The 20,669-nt window shown below is 37.7% G+C and overlaps 1 protein-coding gene across 1 annotated transcript in view; it reads left to right on the top strand.

Moving 5' to 3' along the window:
- LOC108680576 (cytotoxic granule associated RNA binding protein TIA1) overlaps nt 1-20,669 on the top strand; it is a 444,699-nt gene that overhangs the window by 302,163 nt on the left and 121,867 nt on the right. The window lies entirely within an intron of this gene.

Genomic DNA, 20,669 nt, shown 5'->3' with positions numbered 1-20,669 from the left:
GTTCTCGGATTTGGCTGATTTTAGGCAACCTTAATTATGTACCACTACCTCCTGGAGAAATACATTTCGTGGTACGCATATGTACCAATACTTAGTCCACGTGTTAACACGACAGTAACTTTTTGACACGTAGAACTAAATCAATAATTAGGAATAATCTGCTTGGACCTCAATCTATAGAATTATTGAGTTGCTTTCTAAAAACGAAACGATGGTCAATCAGGTTCTCTTTTTCGTTAATTTTCTGAGATATGCAATAAGAAATTACTTCCTTTATTGCAGGAATTACGTAGTGCTGCTCGATCATTTGAAGTTAAAAGCTATTCGTAGGAAATTTTAGTCCGGTTCACGATTGCTTAGAACCGACGTAAAGTATTGCATTCGAAAAAAAAACTATTCAAATATTTTATTTTTTAACCTTGTTTAGACCGTTTGAGGCAAAATCGTAAAATCAGCTTTCTTACATGAATAAGAAAGCTTCAAATAGAATATTATAGAATTTTTGGGCAAAATTTATTAAAATTAGGTTTATACAAGTAGTAGACTTATTTGCTGCATCCGAATTATTTTTAGCGCATTTTCTCATTTATGGAAAAAATGCACTATTGTGCTCGCCATGTCCGTCTGTCTGTCCGTCCGTCCATTAGAGAAAATGCGCTCTCTGTCACTCATTGCAGTGAGTACTGAGTTATATTTTTTATAATAACATCGAAGACGCAACCAGATGAAGTTGTGTGTGCAGACTGGAAGCAATAATGCGAAGGCAGGCGCTGGCCCTCGTTCCGCATGGCGTATCATAACACAAGAATTAATCCAATTTGCCTTTTATCGATCCAACTCAAACGTTTTCGCCCGCGGCGACTCACTGCAACCGCCTGGCGCGAGCGTTCGATTCGTCGTCTGAGGATTCGATGTAATTTTCTGCCTTAATTTTACTGAAAAATATCACAGCATGCCTTAGTTTTGAATTTAATTTTAATTTTATTCTTATCCCTGGACGAATCCATGCGAATATTCGAGTTTATTTATTATACTCCATATATGACTGACTATGGACAAGAGTTTTATTATACTGCATATGTTTGACTGGTAATATAGACATGAGTTGTAGAATATAACTCAAACAACAACTCCTTATCTTTTATCAAGAGATGTATTTATTATTCTTCTTAAATTTAAAAATCTTTGATTTTTTAACAGTGTCGTCATAGATATGAATTTGGTATCCCATATTTGAAGCTTATTAGTGAAGGCAGGGACTTGGATGCAGTGACTAGGAGCACACGCGGTAACTCTTATTGATCTACGCGCTTAGCTTGGAGTGAAGGAGAGGGGCGTGCGTGGTATGTGTGGGGCTCACGCTTTTATGTGTGTGTGATCAATATTCAAGTGAAAGCTTATTCATATGTACCTAAATCGCTTGGCTACTGACATTGGAAGTTCAGAGAAAATATATGTACATTACTTTCAAGGTCCAAAATAAAGATGGTAGTTTTAATTATGCTCAACTAACTTTTCAACTTTTTTCCCTCGTTTATACTTATGTTAATAATCCGATTGTTTTTTTTTTTGTCGCAACACTTTCGGGGCATGTATGTATTTCTAAATACTATCTGAGAGATAATATTTTGATTGTCTTGATCAGCAATTTTTCCTAGTAAATAACCAGAATATATTAATTAACCTCCGTATAGAAATAAATGAATATTCCTGGTGTCTGTATCTTCAAGACAAATTTAAATATTCTTGTGTTCGACACTTGGCGCCTCGCAGGCAGACTCAATTTTCACCGACCCCGAACTGAGTGGAAGCTCCTTATTGGTTATGCAGCTTTTGGTATCCCGCGATAAGACTATCATTTCTCCAAGTGACATGCAGATCGCTTTATTTCCATGTATTTCCCGGGTAGCTGCCGTTGCTGATAGATTCTCTTTCCTTGAAGGCCTACAAATGAACGTCACTCAGGCCAATTTTTCTGATGCGGTGTCACGAGGTCTGTTTATTGCTCACCTATAATTGAGTGTAGCTCTAAAAGCGTTCGTATCTGTCAGCTTCAGACGCCAGCACGTTATTCAGGAGTGGTATTCCACTTTCTGATCTATGCATATTCTAGCTGGAAGGAAAGCTATTAATTCGTATAACATAACACTTTGTTACCTGAGGTAGCGAAAGTTTAAAATTATTTCCATGTCGGCATTAAAAAACGGTAGCCTTCGTGCAAACTATAAATATTGCTCCAAGAATATTGATCTTACATTAGAGAATTATTATAAGTGCTGGGAATGGAATTCTCTGAAGACACACAAGATGTTTTAATATCAGTTTAAAAAACGCTGAGCCCAAGGCAGCCGTCGGTTGCCGGAATCAGCCCTCACGCTCCCTCTTCTTAGGATTAATTAGCTTGCCGAAACTTTAGGATTATTGTTGTTATTATTATTCAAACTTTGCTGGATGATTGCCAAACTTACCTTACTTTGATAGGCAAATCCTTTCTCATCCTAGAAGCCGACTTCAATTCTCTACTTCTACCGACACTTCAAAATTTTTTATGGCACTTTTTTTATTCTGTTTTGGATTCAAGATATGGCCTAATTTATGATTAAAGTAAACCTGAGTAACAACGCTTAACCTTTTTCTCCCTTTAATGAAACATGAGAAACAAAATCAATTACTTGAATCCATCCAGGTTGAATCCATTCGGCTTGAATCAAATCGGCTTGAATCCATTCGGCTTGAATCCATTCGGCTTGAATCCATTCGGCTTGAATCCATTTGGCTTGAATCAAATCGGCTTGAATCCATTCGGCTTGAATCCATTCGGCTTGAATCCATTCGGCTTGAATCCATTCGGCTTGAAATCATCCGGCTTGAAGCCATACAGTTCGTAAACTCAGTATAGTAAATAAACGCAATTTGTCTTGATTAATTATTACAAAAACCATAATCTCGAAAGAAAATTTAAATTCACTTTCAAAAGTTATTTAATCTCTTCCTTTTCACGATAGTAACAGATCCTACATTGTCATTAATGTAATAGATCCTACATAGTTCATGTAATTTCATTATTTCTATGTTTCTCAATACAAGATCTGTTCAATGTAGTCTAGAACTGGTCGTCATAATGCCTAATAATTCTATCTGGTTTCACATTATCGAAGCTCACTGGTTTAACTTGGGTAATTTATAGGATTTTAATTTGTGGAATGCTAGAAATGCAATTCACAGTACTGGGAAACTTTTATTTCATTAAACCCGTCTTGAAATGCCACACATAAAAATATCGTTAGTTCCAAATACAATGTTAGCAAGACTCTCTGTGGTCATATATGCCCTGCGATTTCGCACTTCCAATCTGCTCCTATTTTCGGACGCGTTTGATGAGTTAGCTAAGCCAGTTTGTAATATTCATGTAGCAATGGCAGCTTGGTTCCTCATGCACTGTATGTTTGCTCTGCAGGCGTGTACTGGAGCGCAAAGAGCCTTGCTCTGTACCACTAAACTTGAGGGTAAACACAACCCTAGACTGACCTCACGCAGTTCAAACTTAGTGCTCTACCTCGGTCACGGAATACACTTGTCTACTGATGCACTGACCGTAGTCGATGATATTCGTACCTACAGGTCTGGCAACTGAGTTACCGTCGGTAGACGAAGGGTTACAGCATTTCTCAGCGGATAGATCTACCGTCTCCAATGATATTCGTACCTAAAAGATTGGCAACTGAGTTACCGTCAGTAGACGAAGGGTTACAGCATTTCTCAGCTGATAGATCTACCGTCTCTAATGATATTCGAACCTAGAAGACTGGCAACTGAGTTACCTTCAGTAGACAAAGGGTTACAGCATTTCTCAGCGGATAGATCTACCGTCTCTAATGATATTCGAACCTAGAAGACTGGCAACTGAGTTACCTTCAGTAGACAAAGGTTTACAGCATTTCTCAGCGGATAGATCTACCGTCTCCAATAATATTCGTACCTAGAAGACTGGCAACTGAGTTACTGTCAGTAGACGAAGGATTACAGCATTTCTCAGCGAATAGATTCACCGTCTCTAATAATATTCGTACCAAAAAGACCAGCAATTAAGTTACCGTCAGTAGAAGTAGCATTACAACAGTTCTCTGCGGATAGATTACCGTCTCCAATATTATTCGTACCTAGAAGACTAGCAACTTGTGTTACCGTCAGTAGATGCAGTATTACAGCATTTATCAGCGGATAGATCTACCGCCTCCAATAATATTCGTACCTACAGGCCTAGCAACTTTAGTTAGCGTCAATATAGTGGAAGGTTCGGTCAGTAGGCTGTATTTCTCCGTCAATTATGTAAGTTAAATACTGCTGTTATTTAACTCTTTTTTAATCGAAGTGATCTACGGTCATTGATCCGATCAACTTCTTTTGTTGTTAATTTCGTGAGAACTCGCACAAGTAATTTTCTTTTGGTTAATTTTTCCTATATTAAACTACTCCTTTATCAATATACTTATTCCATCGTTACAATCTGTATTCATTCGACACAGAATACAACTGCCTGGATCATATGACATAATTGGCACGTTTTAAACATAATATTGAATATATATTTTGCGAAAAATTGCTTCGTCATATCATTCCAATGTCAAATAATATATTCCATTAAGTTATTCCATAACGGGTTTTCCTTTGCAGAAAAACAAAATGAATGTTAATTTGTGATGGAAAATGCGAGACAGGCTGGTTTTTATTTAAAGAGCTGACATTAACAATATAAGATTTGATATATTTTACTTCCAATGTTGAAATTAAATTTATATCTCAATAAATTTTTAAATTTTATGTTTGAAATAAAAGGAATACGTTGATTGGCATACCTAGCGTAAAATAATATTCCATTCAATAATTATTATACTTCCTTCATATAATTGTTCCAGAACCTAGTTTCTTTCAAACCCAACTTTTTTCTACTTGTTATATGATTGGATTTTTTACTTAAAAACAGATTACCATATAATGTGTGAAAATAGAACACAATTTCATTATATAATTCCTAATTATATTCTACGAAGCTAGTTTTATATTCGAAAAGCTGTATTATCACTATTCAATTACAAATATTTGGAAGACAACGACTTTTATAAAACTAAATAAATTACAACGCGTTTACTCGTGTAAATTTTTATTAAGTTATAGCATTAGAATATGCATTCATGTGAAGCGCTGATGTTTTTATAAACAATTTTTCTCTGTAAAAACATTCAAAGCAAGACCAAGGATATTGTTGTGTGGTCTGATAGTATTTTATAAGAAGAAGCAGTGAAGAATCGAGTATTTACAGCAGAGTCTGCTGCTCTAGCGTTAGCCATCTGCAGAGCAACAAAGTCTCTCACCGTCCCGGCTGTTCCCTTGAGAGCTCAATCCCTTTAGAGGCGAACTCGGGATTACAGACTAAGAGTCGCTCTTTACAAAGTCCTTTTATTTCCAGTCGTGTATTTGAAGCCGGCAGGTTCGTTTTCTCAAGCTCTGTTTTACCACAAAGTTCGTTTTGTGCCCAAATTCATCATGTATACATCACAAATTTGCCTTTGATTATTTAATTTGACTAAAATTTTTCATTTTTCTCACTTCAAGCATCGAGTGTTTTTGGAAATGAATTCCTTTCCTGCACTGAAGCGATAGTATATATTCCCAAAATTTATCAACAAGAATTTTAGTCACAATTTGGTTGATCTCACTATTTTGAAACCTTGAAATATCAAAACTAAGATTCAGAGTAAAAAAATTTATGCCTCCCTTTTTCTAAAACCTCACTCTTTTTAGCGCATTTTCTCATTTGTGGAAAAAATACACTATTGTGCTCGCCATGTCCGTCTGTCCGTCCGTCCGTCTGTCCGTCCGTGACCACGTTTTCGTCGACGAAAAAATGCGCTCTCTGTCATTCACTGCAGTGAGTACTGAGTTATATTTTTGTGTAACCTCATTCTTACTTTATATCTCCCTCTATACTTGTACTTCAGTCTTACTCTTCTGAATTCCGTTTCCCCCGACAATTCGAACACACGTGTTGTAACTCGATCAATTTCAATATAGCGGTTTCCGTTCGTATGTTGTGTTATCAAATAACTCGTGTGTAATGCGCGCACGGAGTTTTCGTATGAATTTTTTTAGATTTATTCTACGTCGTTTGTTACGTATGCTGATGGTCGGTGTGGCTTTAAAATCTTTGTACTATTAGAACGACAAAAATTGTGATTTCTATGTTGAGTTAAGCCATTTGATTCAATTGAATTCGTTCACGGTTTCCATTATATTCAAATGCTAACGTCGCTTTCTCGCTTTCTAACACGAAAGTTGAACACATAGAGAATCACCCATATTTCAAAAATAGAGAAATACAATTCACCTGTAGGGTATTGTTTACTGCAGAAAAGTTAGCTTAAATTTTTTCTGTTTTGGATTTATGAACTCAGCTGCTTTACGCATAGCTAATAATTATAATTTTTTTATCCTCTACAGAATTTCCATAATCGGAAAATAGAGTAGACCTGAGAATTTTGCCAGTATTTTTGTCCAGAGAAGTTACGCAATGTCCAAGTCTGCAACATTTTACTGGGCAGCACAATCAGCATGGATCAAGGAGTAGAGCTGCTGCGGATTAAACCCTGCATAGGAGATCAACGCTAAGTTAATTACTCCTCGATAAGCTGACTCGTCCTTTTGTTTCTCGGCTTCACGGCGATTATTGATTGATCAACTGTGTGTGTGTTTTTGATGCTTCGTATGGCATATTACTGGGCCCAATTAGGCTCAGCATTACGTCAATTTTCAGTGATTAGTTGGTTTAGTTAGATTACTTAGATTTTATTAGTTACTGATGATTAGTTAGATTTCAGTGGTTGAATTTCCATCAATTCCATATGTGACACCATGAATTTTTTATCTCTGAGTAGTAGGTAATTAAACTGCATTTACAGTGGTAATTAGACTGTGAATAATTAAAGGTACTTCGATATAAATGCTTATAGCTGCCATTTAAGGGCCAGCAATAGCACTGTAAGACAGTGTTAAAGTCTCGGTAGCGAGCAGCACAAGTCGTTGTGATGTCAGTGTCCCGACGCGGCACGGTTTGATGACCATGGCTCTCCCCTACATGCAGTAGCTGCTTAATTCATTGGGGTGTCCGTCTGGCTGTCAGTCCGCGAGAGATGCACACAGTTCTAATGTCCACTGCCTTGTCCATTATTCTCTACTCTGTGCACGGCCGGCACTTCTCACAGATTTCCTCAGATCTTTGTTATCACCATTCACCAGCCTGTCGGCCTGAACAATACCGACTGACCAACGTCGCTCGCACCCTCGCCGCCGCTTCAAATAATGCAACAACTTCTAGTGATATACCTACCAAAAAGTGGCCAACAATTCATACCAAAAAGTGGCCAACAATTCATACCAAAAAGTGGCCAACAATTCATACCAAAAAGTGGCCGACAATATTTAGTAAAAAAATTCATTCTTGACGTAGGTCAGAGAAGTAAATAAACTAGTAATTTATGCGTTCAAAGGATTTAACTGATAATTCGTGAATGATTAGTAGATATGATGGATTCACTCAATATAAGCAACCATTTTTCAAGAGTTAGAAGGACTGAGCTACTTACTGAGGGCATTGACATCTATGAAGATTCTGCAACGTTATTGATTTTCGAGTTTAAAAATTAAATTCATCAGTTACCGTCGTTCTATTTGCATTTTGCATCAAGAAGTTCACCAATAACAAATAAAAAATTTTAGCTGCTAAGAATCAAATTTTTCCCCTTGGGTCTAATTTACGAAGATAGAAGAATTTTCATGCGAACTTTATTGTTATTTTTCGAAGTTTTCGTCTTTCCTCAAATCTAAAGTGACGACTTGATGAAGTCCCGTTGGTTGCTTTTCGCTCTCATCGCAGCTCAGGACCGAATTATGTAAATTTAAATGCGTGGGGTAGAAATCGTGGAGCAAAAACTCCGAGTTCCCCCCAATTGCTGGGACTTTCAGAGCATTTTCAAAATTAGGTCGCTAACTTAAGTGAAAGACTGACTTTGTTGTCACATTTTTGGGCCTACATTCTCCTTTGATTCTAACTGAGCTGACCTCGAAGATTGTTCAGTTGAAAACTGATTTTTTCATAAAAATTACAATATTCTTTTTCGTAAATTGGTTATAATTCGAATAAATTATTGCAAATCATTTACATAAATTGTGTATCACGTAATCTTCATCTTTTTCGATATCATTTGCATGATGAATAAATTTTGTCTGGATGAGACTAGATTAACGTTCAGTTTTAACTTAACTCATTTAAATTACTTCAATGTTCTCAAAAACTTTTGCAAATATTCTCAGTCAATGATTATTTATGGGCTTATTAATGAAATTTAGTAAGGGTTTTGCATGTGGCTTCATTTAGAGTTCGCCTGAAAGGACGTTCTTATCATCGTGATTATAATTGAAGCCTACCGTGTGTGAGGTGTACACGATCGGCACTCGTATATTTACAGGACAGGGGCCATACTTTCAAAACTCGCTAAGTGAGCGTAAGTACTTGCGCTCTATTTTCTTGTCTATGATTGGTGGATTTTGCTTGAAAGGCCGTCAATGATTGGCTGATGAACTTACAATCTCTTAACTTTTTTTGAGAGTATAGGCCCTGGTCGGTATATGACAGATATACGTACGCTGCTGGTCGGTATATGACAGATATACGCACAAGGCTGGTCGGTATATGACAGATATACGTACGTGTCTCTGCTCTGGCCAGGGCGGGATTGTCCGAGGGTAATGTTGCGTTAAAGTCCAAGTGGGGGACCTTTTTCTTCGTGGCAGTGTGTCGTCCATCCCGCGGCCGGACGTATTTTGATGTTGTTTTTGGCTCATGACTTATCGTGCGATTTCCCATGTAATCTGTGTCGTAAGATTATTCAGGATCCGGAGCGAAGAAGCAGGGATTTTATCTTTCTAATTTGACGGGATTCCTGAACTTGATTTGTATCTTTTGGTGGTAGATTGTGTTTTCTATATCATTGATTGAATTCTGCTGGAGAAAAAAATCTGCTGAGAGGAATTTTTATGAAGAATTTTTCTCTGAATTATGTTTCTCAAAATGCGTTAAAGGCGAGTTTCTCGTAAGATCAGGAGATCTCGACACGTAACCGATAGTCTGACCCTGGAAGTGCTATTTGTCTCCCGTTGGTAATTGGGCTTCTAACAGCTGGTGTAAATGTGTCTGCGAGGCCTGAGTAAAGGGCAGTCATCCTTGCCTACGACTTCAGTGGCCCATCTCGGTGGCCTCTCGTTAACTGGACCTGCAACGACCCTTCCTTGCAGTGTCTCCCTCTTCTGCCAGGCCGTACAGAATGCCAGAGCTTGGCTTTTGGGACATCCAATCTTGCGACCCGGAGTAAAGAAATGGTCAGAGCTGCGAGTCCCTCAGAACTGGATCACATACCAGACACACATCCTTCTCCGTCGCCAACAGTTTACTTTGGTTTCCTAATAAAATTTAATAATTCTTCCCTAAATAATCGAATTGTAATAGTGTTCATTCAGCTATTTTGTGAAAGCCGGATCAAATTCTTTGAATTTAAACTTTTTTCGCCCATATCCTGAAGATTAGGTGCTAAAAACCCCATTTTAGCGGACTCTATGGGTCTTCCAGATAATTCTAAGTAATCAGTTCCTATACTTGACCTCCATATACTAAACTTCGTTTATAAATACTTTCAATTAAAATTAGAATATCTTTGCTTGCTTTGTGACCATCAGCCTTCCTCTGAAGAGATTTTTATTCTTTGTTTTGTTTATTCCTTTTGTAGATACATTTTTGCCTCGTATTTTACTGTTAACAAATAAACGTCACCAGAAAAGTTAAAGCCATATCTGGACATGAAGAATCACTTGTTAGCCATCCTGGGCTCCAAATTTCGGGATGTCCATGGCTCTTAAAATTTGTACGAGATTGCGTGTGGTGTTGTTCGGTTTTATACCTTTACTTACGGGCAAAGTTTTCCTTAAGATGATGTTAGCTGGATTTATTTGTGAAACACGTGCTGTGAAGGCAACCTCATTCAAAAGTTACCTCTTTAACGAGTCTGCAGCATTTGAAGCGCCTCTACAAGACTGATTTTTCTGCTCCATTGCTGGCTTACTGAAATTATTACATACCAAGTAAATTTCTCAATCTTATTCCAATAAACTAAACAAATCATTCATTATTGTTGACTGCGAGGAGTAACGTGAATCGTAATAGTGTAAAGGAGATGTTTATTTGCGAAATTTAAAGCGAAAGCAATGAAATAACTGCCTCTAGAAAACAATCGACCCATGGCACTCTCGACCATGTGTAATATTATTCCCATTCCGGTATCAGCTGTTGTGCTTCGGTCGGGAGAAAAAAAATACATAAGATCTTCTGGAAGGAAAATGACCTGCGGCGGATCAAAATGTTTAGCCGGAGCGGAAAATTCTTGGGAATAAGGCCTGTCGATTTTTGTGCTGGAGGGACCCCGCCAACCGCAAGACCGAAAGTGAGTACAGCGATGGGTCTCAGATATAGAAAAGAGATCGTTCATTTTAAACGCGTTCGGAGGATTCTTGTGCTGGGTTACTGGTGTAGGTTTTATTCATCAGTTGAAAATTTTATTAACGTTATAGGGTCACATACGAATCTTTGTATGATGCGTGCAAATATGTATATATATTGTATACATAACATTGTGACTAATTACCGGGATTTACGTGTAAATTTCAACATTTTTAAGTTGATGCATATATGTTAAATTATATCTTAAATTGTACATGAACATTTTTTGCAAATATTTCCATGGCACAGTCAGAAAGAATTTTATCGCATATGATTGTATGATTCGGTCATCTGATTTTTGTAATAAATTCTGAATTTTCGTTAAATTTTTTGTTAGATTCAGCGTTATGAATTATCCTTATGAGTAACCAATGTTGGGTAAGACGAGACAAAACTATTAGTCATTACTACAACAGGGGACATCTTATTACCTTCATTTTCTCGGATGAAACTGTATAAGTCCATTGAGATGTAAATTTCATTACAAAATACATCAATCGAATCGATCATGACTATTAAAAAAAATTACGCAAGCCTTGCTCGGCTTGAAAATCTTGGGGTCACAATCGCCACGATCCTGGGAGCTCCGTATGGGCGAGTCCAACGCTACAATTAGTGGACTAGCAGCCCCTATTTGCTTCCTTTATTTGCTTTTTCTTTCCTTCAAACCAATTTGGCTATTAGAAGAGCGAGTTTTCCCTGGGGGAGCAGCGGCTCTCGCATCGAGTATTTTCGAGGACTCGGTTTCTCGTCTGTCCCGTACAGCTCATAGCATCGCGACTGCCGGACTTGCATCGTCAAGGAAATTGATATGGCTAAATAATATTAACGAATATGATTATGATTTATTATGATAATATATGATTTAATTTTTTAATATATTGTTGAATATTAGATCTGACATTTTTTCTTTGTAAAAATTCTGTCATGTGGCAGGAAATTTGTTGTTATTGTATTAAACTGGAAATGCTTTTGTAGTTACTTAAGCAGTTTTGTAATGAAAATCTAATAAGTTTGCCTAGTTCATCCTCGCATGTTCAAAATATACTATAATTGGCGCTGATTGAAGACCTATAATATCAGTCCTAAAAAACAAACATGTTATTCAAATAATCCTGGTTTTAATAATCGTATGCCCACACAGCTATGCTAAAACTATACACTTATCCACCATGTTTCAACGTAGTGAAGAATGCTAAAGCTGTATACTTATCCACCATGTTTCAACGTAGTGAAGAATGCTAAAGCTGTATACTTGTCCATCATGTTTCAACGTAGTGAAGAATGCAATAACTGTTACTTATCCACCAAGTTTCAACGTAGTGATGAATGATAAAACTATACACTTATTCACCATGTTTCAACGTAGTGAAGAACTCACCCCACTTTACTCAGCATGTCACGCTATGAGCACCCCTCATACCTGCACCCCCTCAGTTTACCTTCACTCGGTGGCGCTTTTGAACAATTGCCTGTTGAAGCCCACAGTCTTTGCACAAGACGCTGCTGTTCAGGTACCGGAAATTGTGGTTGCTGGTGGAGGTCATGTTCTTGGTGACGGATATGACACTGAAGCTTGGGTGTCTCGTTCAGTATCCGGAGATTGCTTCGAAGCTTCTATGGTCTGCCGCCCTGTGTGAAGACTGAAGGTTTCCATTATGTTCATTTCTCAACATTAAAATTCAGTCGAATTCTTATGGCTACTGTGCTCGGAGTATATTGCTGTGATTTTTCATAGGAAGTTTTCGCACATTTTCCTGCTTTTACTATTGTATGATCCTTAATCGTGTGTATTTTAATACCATTACTTTGCTAGTTTATTATTTGATAATTTTGTGTAAATTTAATCAAGTGCAAATCAAATGCTCTTGCATTGATGAATATGTGTTAAATATTTATAGAAACCTTTAGTTACTCACTTACATATAAACTTACATATTTCGAGTTTCGAGAACTCGGAACTCCTTCTTAGTCCATAAATTTCCGCAAAGTTCCCTTGTTAATAAATCAATTAGGCATGTAGAATTCCAGAGCCCTTAAATGAATTTTACGAAACCAACTGCGTGCAATTTTTTTTAGAATTATGACTTATTATGTTAAAAATATTATCAACACTTATTATGTTGAAAATATCACAATGCAAGAAATTGCGTTCGCTATTTCGCAATAATGTAAAAAATAAATTTCATTTCGTTTTTGTTAAGTGCACAAGTAGAATGCTTGACAAACATTATATTGTAAAATCAACTTAACACTAGCGAGGGCGGTACTAAAAATATGATGGATCAAAGAAATGATCTGCGTTGGGTGCCTGCTTTTCGCTCGCCCAAAAAGTTTTTTGTCAAGCAGACATTTCTTTTGTTGGCTTTTCAAGATTCTTTACGCGTTCGCAGTAGTGGCCTGATACGCATCTCCTTTTCTTCACGTCATTGAATTATTTCTCGCGTAGAATTTCAAGTATTTTCCATGCTGGCCCATAGAATCACCTGAAAAGATTGTTGGTTTGTCCAAAAGTTGGAGACGGATAGAAACAGCAAAACTCAGTTTCAAATAAATACACCATCACGACAATCGTGGAAGGTTTGATTCTGTTCATATATACATATACACTCTACTGGTTCTCAAGTGTCTTGATAATCTTGTTTTATGTCTAAATATTCAATAAGTTCATACGAAAACTAATATTAAGCATTAAAGCATTATCCATCTATTTTGCGCTTAAATTTAGCAATACTCACAACTTATAAATTATGAGTATTTTATGTAGTTCTTTACTACCTAGAGATGCGCTAACACTTACGTCACTTTGTTCTCCATTAGCAACCTTAAAAATACATTCAGTTAACATAGCAATTATTGCAAGACTTCTTATTAAACGTTGATATACAAATTTTAAATAAAATAAATCTCGCAGCTGTATTTCCCTAAGGGCCAGAAGCAAACGCTCGTTCGGCGAAAGCCGCACTAAACGACTACATTATCGAGGCAATATCTGATAAAGTATGTATTCGCTTGTTATTAATAATCTGAGTTGATATTACGGACGAAGTAACGTTTGTTACTTTTTCTCTTCATTTAATTTTTCTTGCATAATAATTGTTTGCAACAGTACATTAATGATGTAGCATTCAATGAAACATTTAATCTCACTCACTTCTTTATTATGGCGGCACGGCAGGAATAATGAAAGGCTCTATGATTTAAATAATAGGCCAGCATAGCCGCGTTGCAGGTCTTGAAGAAAAGGCTAAGAGTGATTCACAAGTAGAGTGACCGATCACCATCTTGCGTGACGCTCTTTATGTCCACTCATTTTCAACGGCAATCGAACTCTATTATTTACTCGTCTCTGTATTCCTTCTAGCTGGTTAACGCTCATGATAAACGAATTATTCATGAATATTAGAACACCGTGCAAACCTTGTTGATGAAGATCAATAATGACTGTCCGTACTCATGGCGCTACTCACTGCGGTGCTGGTGTCCGTACTCATGACGCTACACACTGCGGTGCTGGTGTCCGTACTACTCATGACGCTACACACTGCGGTGCTGGTGTCCGTACTACTCATGGCGCTACACACTGCGGTGCTGGTGTCCGTACTACTCATGGCGCTATACACTGCGGTGCTGGTGTCCGTACTACTCATGGCGCTATACACTGAGTTGGTCTAGATGAAAGAAGTGAAATATCTTCATAAATTTTCTACTCATATAAGTATGGAGAGACAATGAATTAAATTTGAATTGTATGCACAATCTTTACTAATCTTGAGGAGGGTAGGACTTCCAAAACACCATTTACTGTACAATCTCAAAAAAATATACGCAGTGATTTACGATCTGAAAATAAATTAACCCATTCCCACAGAATAGGCAAGAGAAAATTTTATTTCATATTCTTCACTAGCACCGACAAAAAATGTGAAGGGTAGAAGTTAGATTGAAAGGTACTTCACTCACACACTCGGAAACAATAATAAACAAGAATCAGAACTCGCATTTCATGCACAAATGGGAGGATGATCTGGAAATATACTTCACTGCCATCTGCATACGAGAAGTGCATGCTCGGAGGTCCTAAAGTACTGGGAAAAGCTGTGCCGTCACAGGCACCTCGGGTTCAGACCGATCTCATAACACGGGCAATCTGTTCCATGGAAATTTATTGCAAAGCAATTTTCGAGGGCCATTTTGTACGTCATGAAGATCTAAATCCGGACAATGGCCGGTTGCTTCTTTTGGTGCGCATGTTTTGAGAAGAATTTTACGGGATCACTAACTTCTCGCAGCTGACAGCACAAGCAGATGCCCCCTAGATTATTCTGATCACATGAGTGCCTCCAAGCCATACATGTGAAAGTGCCAGAAAATTTTATTAGTGGCTTTCCGAGGCCCGATCGTCGTAGTTCCATCTGTTCTTTTACAAAAAAAAAAAATAGCGCAATTTTGCGTAACGCGAGAAGCTTCTTCACAATCGAGAAACAGAAGCATGGCCTCGCTTGTGTAATTCTTTGATGTACACTTCTAAATTATTACGTAATAATATTTATTACAATAGTAAAAAAATTAACACCTAAATTACCCTTGGCTTAAATTCGTCAATTGCTGTTTAAAGTGACAACATAATCATTCCCAGTAATATTCAAGTCAACTGTTGAAGGAATACTAACATTCGTCAATAAATACTTCAAGCAGCAAATGCATAGTCTTTTATCATTTTACTTAGCTTTTTACAAACTATATCGCTTCGTGGTAACGTAATTACTAGAATCCTCGTCCTTATCAATTATGTTTGCTTAAACCCTAACAGTGTCTTGATTTCTGCTGTTATCTGCCGAATCTCATTCAATGAGCTTTTCTTGGTGATTTAAAGCGCGCCATGCGTCGCTTTTCGTGATTCAAATATCATCAAACAATCGGTAGTATATGTTTCAGGTTAGTCATTTTTTTCATGCAGAAACAAAGGATTCGTATGCCGGTTTATTTTGCAAGCAGTGACCGGGGATGCACAGTTCTGCAAAAAATGCGTCGTTCTGTACAATTTTTTATTCTTCCAAGACTGAGGTTTATTTTCCCGGTTTTCACAATTATTCCTTTCAGAAAAGCAAAAAGAGTCGCAGGTTCAACGTTCACCTAAAGTGACAAATGGTCATATTTCATTCTGATACAATTTATGAAAACGAGCAAATCCAGGCTTATGGTTTGTTTGGAGAAAGTCGTTCTGTGTAAAATTTAATTTTTTTAATAAAACAAAGCTTAACATAATTATTAATGAGTTGATAGTAGAGGAAGGTTTACTCCACAAGAATTGACCAGGTCCAGTTGGACAAGATTAGGTCGTTCTATAAGTTTGTCTGTTGTTGAGCCGAGGACCCCTCAGCTGCTGCGTCCTGATAAGGAATTGCCCCCTAGATTGAAGTGCTGTTTTCCAAGCGGCATCTCCGCTGCCTTCCAGTGCTGCTAGATTTGCGCGCACCTCTAAAGGTCAGCCACACCAAATCGCCGCCAAATTGAAAAACGGGAATTTTGACCTTTGACGTTTGTGTTTTTACCCCAAAAGCTGCCCATACGTTTCAAATATTTTTCTGCAAACAAACAATTGGGAATCATTTCCATTGATGCGGCGATATGCTAACTAATATGCATGGACATGTATCGTGAAATCTTGGGTTTAGGAAAAATCTAGGCACTGAACAGGAAACCCGAAAATTTGACCATTGAGGTAGTAAGTCACGCGTGGATAGTTCATTGTGGAAGAGCTTTTGAATGAATAAATAAACAATGCTCTAAGCTTCAAACTTCGCAAGGCGCCTCTGCGATTGAAGCGCACTTCACAAACAAAGCTGCATGCGCTACTCAAGATAATGGCTTACGTGCGACTCTCTTATCAACATTTCAAATGGCATGCACAAGCCATACGCATCTCGCTCGCTGTCTGAGTGTAAGGTGGCCATGACTTCTTTAGCCGTGCCGGAAGTTCTATATCGCTTCTTTTATTGCCTAAGCATAAGGTTAACAGTATAAAAGTCATATCTGGCGGGCCAGAAAGCTGGCGTGCAGGTTTACTTAGCGGCCGGGGAGGCAACAATGAAGAGTCTAGGAATGGACCGTTGTGAGGGCCAGCATTGTCCTCTGGCGCCTCGCCTAATGCAAATATGCGGAATTGTGAGAGGATATGAGAGAAATATGTCCAGATACTCGAGATATACAGCCCTTTTAATACGGGCATTTCCTCCCTTTACAGTTGCTCTTGCCACCAGCCTCAATATATTTCAGCAGGCAGCATCTTGCCGTACGCTTCCATTAGTTTTACGGTGCTCTTCGCAGAGTCAGTGCCTCTGTTGTCATATAATGATCTCACTGTCTTCGTTTATCATTGGGTGCACTCTTGCTTGCATTGTCAGACCTGAAAGTATTGGCAATACCTGCATTGTCTGACCTGAAAGTATTGGAAATGATTTCACTGTCTTCGTTTATCATTGATTGCACTTGCTTGCATTGTCAGACCTGAAAGTATTGGCAATTCTTGCATTGTCAGACCTGAATGTATTGGCAATACTTGCATTGTCAGACCTGAAAATTGGCTTGCATTATCTGACCTGAAAGTATTGGAAATAATTTCACTGTCTTCGTTTATCATTGACTACACATTTGATTGCATTGTCAGACCTGAAAGTATTGGCAATACTCTTGCTTGCGTTGTGAGACCTGAATGTATTGAGAATGATCCCACTTTCTACGTTTATCATTGGCTGCACTCCTGCTTGCATCGAGAGAACTGAAGAATTGCTAATGATCTCACTATCTTTGTCTGCCTTAGATTCATGCTTGAACAGTTGAACGTGAAAATTTGATAATGATCTAATCAGCTTATTAATCGTTGCATCCAGCATCGCAAGCTCTTATATTTGTAAGTGACTATCAATATATCTGAGTTCTCAATCAGTGAATTCTACAGAACATTCATTCTACTAATAATTACTTCAGCTAACTAGTGAGTAAATTTTGTATAAACAGCAATTCTTATAGACGCATCGTTGATCAAACATTCTAATAGCAAAAAAACAACACTAAAAGTAAGCCAGGTTTTTCAATTGACATGTATGAATATTTTCAGAATTTTTAAAGTAAATTCTATAGGAATCATTTATTAAAGCAGCAGAAAGCATAGGCATAACCACCATTGCCTAGACCTCAGACGAAGCCCGTACTTTTGCGTCATTTGCAATGTTGCTGAAATAACAATAGACAAAAAGCAATTGTGTTGACAAGACATAAGAAGTGCTGCGATGCTGAAGCAACTACGTGAACAACAGTAAATGCTGAAGTCAAGCTGTTCTCAATTAATTAAAGAAACAGAAACAACAAAAACCGTAGCAGCAGCAGTATAGGGACGGCAGCAAGGCAGCTTACAATTAAGAAGAGATGCAGCAGCAGTAGGGACGGCAGCAAGGCAGCTTACAATTAAGAAGAGATGCAGCAGCAGAAGGGATGTATTCCCAAAGGTCGTTGGCGTTTTAGTGCTCCACTCGAGGCTCCTCGTTGTTTTACTGCCAGCGGGGCAGACGGCGGAAATGTTCGTCGAAACCGCCTAAAAGATTTGAAAAATGTGCTCCCGTGGAGCTGTGAAATTCCGCGTCATGCATCCTATCCGTAGACCTTCACATTTCAGAGAATTATATTCAGTTAATGCAATCCTGAAATTTTAGTTAGCACGCCAAGCACAGCCACAGCTCATTTCTACGAGAATTACGTATAGAGGGAGTTTTTTTTGCGAAATTTCCAGATATTCTTGATCAATGTTTTGTGACATCGATTCGAATTATGTAATTTTTCTGGGAGGTGCGCTTAATTCAAACGTCACTTTTCGATGATGGGTATATCGTAAATGTACGTTTATAAAATTGGGTTAATTCTGTCCTGGAATCATTGAATGTAGGTTTACTAAATAACTTGTATCTTATCGATTATCATGTCCATAAAATTTGGCGACTTGTCATAGCTTGTCATAGGGGTGTAGTAGAGAGCCCTTCATATAGTTATACCTGTTGAGCAAATTTTTTGTTTGAAAACTCAAAATATATAGTTTTTGCTCGAAGTAATTTACTCTAAGTAATTACTATTTTTACTCCCGAACTAATACACGTAAAATTAATTTCATTAAATGCAACAACTGGAATAAAATGATGGAGTTGATGACCAAGCGCCTATGCGGCGTTCATGGACCTCGCACTTTGTCGGGAGCAAACCTAGGAAGAAATTCTTTGTTATTGCTGGAAAATCCCGTGGTTTTTAGCAGTAAGCCTTATCCAACCAGCGTCGTCGGCTCTCGCATTTTCCTCTTCCCTTGTCAAGTTTTACGCTTTCGAAGACGATGTGAAAACGCATGGCAAAAAAGATGAAAAACTTAATATAAACAGGGCAACGCGTCTTGAGGGAAGCGTAAGGCGCTGGTTTTTTCCAATGTTTGTTCACTAGGTTCAGTCGCTTAGAAATGAAGCGTTTCTCCGAGCCTTCATTTTTCCATACCAGTGCATTCCTTCTTTTTACGAACGGATGAAACTGCACATGAGTTTATATTTTGTAAAAATATTTATTCCAAAACTTGAAATAGTCTTCAGATTGCAACGGAGGAACAAGAATATGTATAGCATCTATGCAATTTTTACCCGCACTCGATCTCCTTCATGGATATGAAGGCGGGACTAAGCAATTTAGGGTAATTCTTTCACCTGTGGAGCTTCTTTCCAGTTGGACACTTTTGCGAATTAATTTTATCATTTTTTATTTAATTTAATTTTCAGAGGATTTTTCAAACACGTGGTATCATGCCAGCTCATGCTCGCTCAGCGCGACGCTCGTGAATCCGATTTCCTGTGATGAATGACCGACAATTTTTATCTACTTGGCCATTTCATCCGTTCTTGCTATCCCCTTATTTTTGAATCGCTGCACCACCGCCCACCCTGTCCACCACCTCCCTGTCCACCACCACCCACCCTGTCCACCACCACCCACCCTGTTCACCACCACCTACCCTGTCCACCACCACCCACCCTGTCCACCACCACCCACCCTGACCACCACCACCCACTCTTGCCACGCATTGAGTCAGCTGAATACTCGCCTCATGAATATGTAGATGTGTACGATAAATACCGACGATGCGTCCGTACGAGCGCATTCTCGGCAACCTGCATGAGAAATGCATGATGCAGCTGAGGTTTCTACTGGAAATCATCATCACGCCTTCGATGGCCAACCAAAAAGCTGAGAATGAAAGGACAAAGTAGAACAGTACAAAACAAATATATACATACTTGATAACGTTGCTTGCGTAATCTTTGCTCAACTATTGGTCATTTAACTAATTTAACTAATTGGTCATTTATCATTAACTAAAAACAATGACAAATATTTAATAATTTGACTAAGTTTTAAATTCCTTTTTGGCTCACTAATTGAACGTATGATTGTCAATTTTTTTGAACTGCTGATTTTTCAACTAATTATTCATCAATTCATGATTCCTGTTTTGCCGATCTTGATCACTAATGATCCGTATTGTATTCTGAGTTACAATTATTTATTGAAGTTTTAAATTTGAGGCCCAGCAAATTAATTTATTTTATATCAATTCATCTTAATTCATCACGAGGTGTAAGTCATGATGCCTATAATATAAATGTATATGTATACATTTATTATTGTAGATAGCTAGAAGTTCTTCATTTATTCAGGTTTGATTGAAGACCAAAGAGTACTTTTTTACAATTTTCTTATTGTTTTTCCAATAAGCCGAACGAATTAATTATTATATTTCTATTTTATACACGAACAAGTTTTACAAGTATATATTTACAAATACGATGAATATAGCAAGAAATATCGTTCGGCTTATTGAAAAAAACAATAAGAAAATTGTTAGTAAAAAGTACGCTCTGGTCTTCAATCAAACCTGTATATACATTTTTATGTATGTTGAATTATCTTTCTTTTTAATATCTTCAGTTAAGAAACAATAAACAAATGCGATTTTGCTCATGAAGAATATAGCATTCAT

Source organism: Hyalella azteca, unplaced genomic scaffold (genome assembly GCF_000764305.2).
Source record: "Hyalella azteca isolate HAZT.00-mixed unplaced genomic scaffold, Hazt_2.0.2 contig12164, whole genome shotgun sequence".
NCBI lineage: Eukaryota > Metazoa > Arthropoda > Malacostraca > Amphipoda > Hyalellidae > Hyalella > Hyalella azteca.
This window is presented reverse-complemented; position numbering and strand designations above follow the sequence as displayed.